Source organism: Dioscorea cayenensis, unplaced genomic scaffold, assembly GCF_009730915.1.
Source record: "Dioscorea cayenensis subsp. rotundata cultivar TDr96_F1 unplaced genomic scaffold, TDr96_F1_v2_PseudoChromosome.rev07_lg8_w22 25.fasta BLBR01000961.1, whole genome shotgun sequence".
Lineage (NCBI taxonomy): Eukaryota > Viridiplantae > Streptophyta > Magnoliopsida > Dioscoreales > Dioscoreaceae > Dioscorea > Dioscorea cayenensis.
Genome location: NW_024087352.1, coordinates 1 through 6,043, shown reverse-complemented (window position 1 = coordinate 6,043; position 6,043 = coordinate 1). Strand labels below are relative to the sequence as shown.

The following is a 6,043-nucleotide window of genomic DNA, read 5'->3' as shown; positions in this document are numbered from 1 at the left end:
TTTTTATAATCCAATGTTCAGTGAGATTACTTTCTTAGTGACTGAAAAACTTGAATCAGTTGAAGGAGACGAGGCTTCTGGCTCAGCCTGAGGGCGGATCCCACTGGAGAGGAGAGTTTTGACTGCGGGAGAGGCAGGTCCGGATTTCTGTAAGAGGGAGTCTTCGGAACGCCACACTTTATGAGCTTTCCCGCTGTCTTTCTGACACTGCCCTTTACCTGAGCACTGTCTAGCAGTCGGTCAAGTAAGTATAGGGGTTTCCTCTAGTGTTTACGAAGTAGTATATCTAGGGACTTATGAAAACTGACAACAACTAGGCAACCACAGGAATTCTCGTAGTTAAGGGAGGACCTTTCGTGGGGGTCGTGGAAGAATTGGGTTCGATTCCCGTTATACGCGATGTGGCGAAAAAGACTGATTCAACGAGATATGCCATGCCTGCATTAAGATTTAAAAACGTGTCGTCTACTTCCAGGAAATGTTTGGAACAGAGAACTTTCTCTAATACAACGCCGCATTCTCCGAAGATTGAGGAACAAGAGGAGATCTATTAAAAGAAATCTTTCTCTAAGAGAAAATCTAAACAGTAACATCAAATCACAAACTACACGAAAGTTGCCCCTTTATTATGGGGATTTACCCATAAGGGAGATGCACAGAGGAAGAGAACGAACTTCATATATCCCTTTTCTATTTAATCAAGAAACAAGATCGGACGTGATTCCGGTTCGTCTCCATTTTCGTGACACTCTTCCTCAAGCAAGGCAGCCGATAAGTCATCGAAGGGTTTGTGTGAATAATGGACTGGTAAGCATTACTCATTTGAAAGTTTCCCACGGTGATCTAATATCTTTTCAAGAAAGTGAGGCGAGAACCCGCGGTGAAGAAATAAGGAGATCTTTCTATATCGACATATCAGTTGAAAAAATCATTGGAAAATTCCTGCCGGTCAGAATGTGGAGAAGAACCAAAAACAGAATGGTTCCGCCTACTCAAAAACTCAGAGGGGGTGCCGCCTACTACTCAAATCCCGGTTTTTTTGCAAGAGTTGCGTTCTTCTATGCAAGAAGAAGACTTAGAAAAGAACAAAGAAGTTTGGATCCGAAAAAAAGTATGCTTAGGCAGTTCCTTCGCTGAGCACAAGAGAATAAAGAGGAATTTGTTTCATTTTAAATACTTCTTATTATCGAAGAGAAGGAAGGAGAAAAACCGAAATCTTCCTACTCGAACAATAAGTCCTTTTGTTTACAAGTCTTATTTATATAGTAATTCGACCTATTGCTCCGGATCCCCGTTTACTAGGAAGATAAGAATCAAAAGGATCGAACTACCTACTCATTATTCGGAGGTGAATCATAGAACACAAAAAGCTGTGGTATCTTATGGGCCTAACATAGGTCATATCCCTCACGACATAAGATTGAAAGATCCAAACCTTCCTCTTCGGAGCGGAAACGGACGTGGCCAAAACATATAAGAAAAAATAAAGAAAGATCGGCTCGCTCATAGGGACATATCTATCCGGATAGAGGATAGTCTAGATCGATTCATAGATAGATCTCTCTCTATATAGATAGGTATCCCCTTGGATAGAGATAAAGATAGGGATCCCATTTATATAACGGAAAAAGTTCACTTTTTGACTACTACTTTATACTTATACTTTATTTTATTTACATTTGAAAATTCATTTTTTCCTTGATTCTGATTGATTGCCTTTTCTTTTTTACTACTACTATTTCTTATACTACCAGCAAGGAAACATCGTTTTTTCCATTTATACTTACTTAATTGAATTGGTCGGAGCGTAGACGAGCGAGCAGAGCCCAGGAAAGACGGAAGCCCGTCATAGAGCAGTCGACTAGAAGTAGAAGACTTCTGGCCTGAGAGAAGGCAGTCTCTCTCGGGAAACATGGAAAAATCTTTCTTTTCACACGGGCAACATAGGGGAATAAACTCGAAGATCAAAGATTTATTGAGGAAGTTCTTATTTGTTATTTACTACCTTTGGGAAGAGTTTTCTACTTCTACTTTTTAAATTGCATTTTTTTTGTAAAGTTCTTGACAAGTCCCAAGTAGAGGAGATTCATAGGTAATTAATTAATTCTGCCTTTCAGTTCTCTTCGACGTATCGATCATGGATTCCTAAATCACATAAGCCGGGGGGGATGCGACCCATTACACAGCCCCTTGTCTGCTGCCAGTACCGACCTCTCTTACATACACGATCGGGGTACTCTCGTATTATCTCTCCCTTTCATAGAAAGGCTATCTATGTAAGGTATGACCGATCAGACATGCTTGTCCGTATTTACTTGTCCTTATTCTCATTATTAAAAAAAAATCTTATTTATTGGCGAAGAAGGTCAATGCAAGTACGTTAAAGTCTATAATCTCACCGTCGGACAATATGGATAGAGTTCGTGCGTTTGTAGCCAAGGTTGAGCCATTTCTGGCTCGCCTATTCAAACGTTACGTCCCTAGTATCGCCACTATTCCAGGGGATGACGTGGGAACCAACGTGGAAGGCGCTGCCTACTCACCCTCTCACTAACAAACTGATAGCAGTGAGGGAAACCCCAAACGAGGTTTGCATGTACAGCCATTTTTGTCTGTGCATACCTTACTGATCCTACTCAATCTTTTACACCGATGTATCGTACTCTAAAGACCATAAGAAAATACTGCTAAATCTTTCCGAAGTGAGAGAAGGAGGGAAGGCGCGCTAGCGCGCTACAACTAACACAGCCTGCTGAAAAACGCAAGATTAGCGCTAAGAAGCAACCCTAGTTTAAGTACTATACTAGCGTCCTACCCCAACGTTGTTGTACTTTACTTGACTCTACCCCGCTTGCTGCTCGCCTCAGCCAGACGTGGCTTATTACGTGGTCGGCATTCCTACGTGCTCCGACTTCTTGGCCTCCCACTGGAGAGGAGATGAGGGGTCACCTTTCCTTTGGAAACTGTCGTGACGCGTAGGTTTATGGATGGATTCCGTGGTAGTCTCTGCCTCCTCCAACTCAATCAATATCAACAAGATGTCGGTTTGTTCCGGCTTGGTTGACTTTGTCAGAAAAGAGAGTAGGTTGAGGGGCTTCATTGATTAGTAAACCTACGGTGCTGGTAAGGTCGGGACCGTGGTCGTCCGTCTCCGGTTTGCCGGCCGATAAGATCACTGAGATTGACCAGCCAGCTGGGTTGGTTTGACTATTCCTTTCTATTGAAAAAGGAGTCAGCTGTCTGCGCGAGTCACCTTCCTTCTTCTAGGGCTCCGAGTCACCTTCTTCTAAGCTCTGCTGGACGACACGGCATTCTCGTTCTATAGGCCGGCCGTACTTGTGATGGTTCCCCAGGATCCAATAAACCCACTTAGGTCTACGTTGCCACGATATTATTGTTCTATGGAAGCGGGCGGGCTGCTTTTTTTAGAAGTTCGGCCCTTTTTTTCTTTTTGACTAAAAAAAGGGGGAGGGATTGACCTTTCTAACGCATATTCTGTCGTACCGGCATGGCCCCCACTGATTTGTTTTCGATCGGAGCATCAAGCAGCGCAACCCGGTTCTACTTGACTAAGCTCCGTGCTCGTCCAAGGAGGGAGTTTGCTTTACCCAACTCCCCTTTTTGATAACAAGGCAGAAAGCCCCGACCCGACATTCATGAGTTTCGAATGAAGAATGAAGAGTGCCCTGCCCCTCTTTTTTCTTCCCTAAAACCTTGGATTTTTAAGTTGGTAAAGACCCACCCCTTGTTTAAGTCAGAATGAGTCCCCGGGACCCCGGGACATTGGCTTCCGCCAACAGTGAACTATTTAGGATCGCATCCCGCGCATATTCTACATTATAGCCTGCAACTGATTCAGCTTCCGCTTCTGGGAGATCAGACGGAGCTCGATTAGTTTCCGCTAGACGAGGAATAAGGAACATAACCAATACGGGGAACAAGGGAATACCGGACCATATCTGCTTTTGTGCCATGACAATCTCACTCGAATTACAGGGACCTACACATATTAGTACAGTATACCGGGGTCCCCGGCCAGAACCACACGTGCAAGTTTCCCTGCATGTGGCTCGTCCGTGCTTTTTTCCGAGGCGCTGCCTCTGACTCCGCATGGGAGAAGGGGGCTGAACTGCAAACTTTCGTGTTCAGAGCATTGCATTGTCTGAGAGAGTAGGGTGAGTAAGCAGCGTGATAAGTTCTTGTGCGATATGAATGCAAAGTGTTCATTCTTTATGTTGAGCATTACTTTTCTCGGGTTTTTACATTAATATGTGTTTTTTTATGTTACTTTTTATTTAGGTAGGGGTTGTGAGGCCGAGTATGAAGGAAATAAGCCAATGTGGAACACAATGCACTTATTTTGGAAGAGATCTTGCTAAAAGTTCAAACGCAAAGACATAGGATAAGTGTGAGATGCTAGAGTGTGTGCCAACCTCCTCGCATTCGAGTGAGCACATCCATTTGGAGGGCACAAAGGCGGTCACACTCTCGAGCATTCCGACTTATGCATATAAGAACAAGAGCTCCACCAACATGTATATCATTGAAGAAGCAAGTGATTCACGACGTGAGCGGGTGCCCATTGCGTTACCCGATGAAAGTATGGAATTGAGAAGTTATTCGGTCGAAGACTGTAGCGAGAAATGCGACGACAACATGTAGCAAGTTCCATGAGCAGACTATTCACGACGCCGAGAAATCGAGAAAGCGGAGAATCCACAAGGGCGTGTGGAAATTATCCACGACCATGTGGAAATTCTACACGGGCGTGTAGCGTCCTCGCCCGTGGAGTTACCCGATTCTAGCCCAATTTAAAGTCGATTCAGCCCGATTTTTGGTATTCTTTTTCTCCATCTTTTCCCCAACTTGAGAGAGGGCTTTGGCTAGGGTTTTGAGGGGTATTAGCTAGGTTTTTTGGAGAGGTTCTATGGCTCCAACATCGCGCGTCGTTTGGAAGAATTTTATTGGGAGAGCTTTCGTCGGCACCGATCCGGTGAGGTGTATCCTAGGTCGGACAAAGGATCCCTTGCGACGAGTAGAGGACTCTCCACAAGACCATCGACCACGACCAGCGAGGGGGTTTCTTTATGTATTTATTGCTTTTACATTCGATTTCTTTGATTGTACTTAGCTCCACGGAGAGCTAAACCCCTAGTGGGTACTTGGGTGATTGTGAACCCTAGGATGTATTCGTTTCATTGAACTTCTTTATTATGCTTTCAATAAATTGATGTTTATTGTAAGTTCCAACCATGAATGCTTGATTGTATGAACATTTTCCCTAGAGTGACACTAGGGTTGAGAGTTCTTGATGGTAACCATGTGAGTGAGTGACACACCACGAGTGTTAGACAAAGCTAGGTTGGAGAGGGTTGAGAGGGTGAGTCGAGAGGTACAGGAGCGTCCCCTTTCCCCTCTGACGTGATAGATTCTACCTCCGTTGCTTAAGTTCTTTGCGGCCATAATAGAGTGAACGGTCTAAGGGATGAACCTCCGCTGGGGCCTAGTTGCGCGTGCAATGGAGTGAAGCGTTGAGGGGATCTTAGTATCTAGGGCTTAATTGTGGCTAGGACCTTCCACTTTGGACCAAAGGGTTAGGGTCTATAATTAGGAAGCGATTTATCACTTGGAATCCCTAGAGCTCATTGCAACTTTTATTCGAGTGCGAGGTTGAGAGGTTATTTAATCTCTCCTCCGGGACATGAATAGAGTTAGGCATAGTTGACCTTAGATTTGAGACTATGTATGTAAGGATTTTCATGACTCACTATTGCATTGATTAGGAAGCATAATAGAGAGTTCTTGCACTTGAAGCGATTATCCTAGGTGAAGCATCATCCCGAGTACCCCATCTTTATCGATTGCCTTACCTCCTCCTTACTTTTGCTCTCTTACTTGTTGCTTTTTAATTGTTGAGAATTGAATCATTATCACACTTATCATTGTTGATACTCCATATAGCTATGAATCGAATTAAGTGTCTTTACTCCCTACTCCCTGTGGATTCGATACCCAGCTCACTTGGGATTATTACCGACAAACC

The 6,043-nt window shown here is 44.0% G+C and overlaps 1 pseudogene; it reads left to right on the top strand.

Moving 5' to 3' along the window:
• The first annotated feature begins 303 nt into the window (after positions 1-303).
• On the top strand, positions 304-1,903 carry LOC120255347 (annotated as a pseudogene).
• The last annotated feature ends 4,140 nt before the right edge of the window (positions 1,904-6,043 follow it).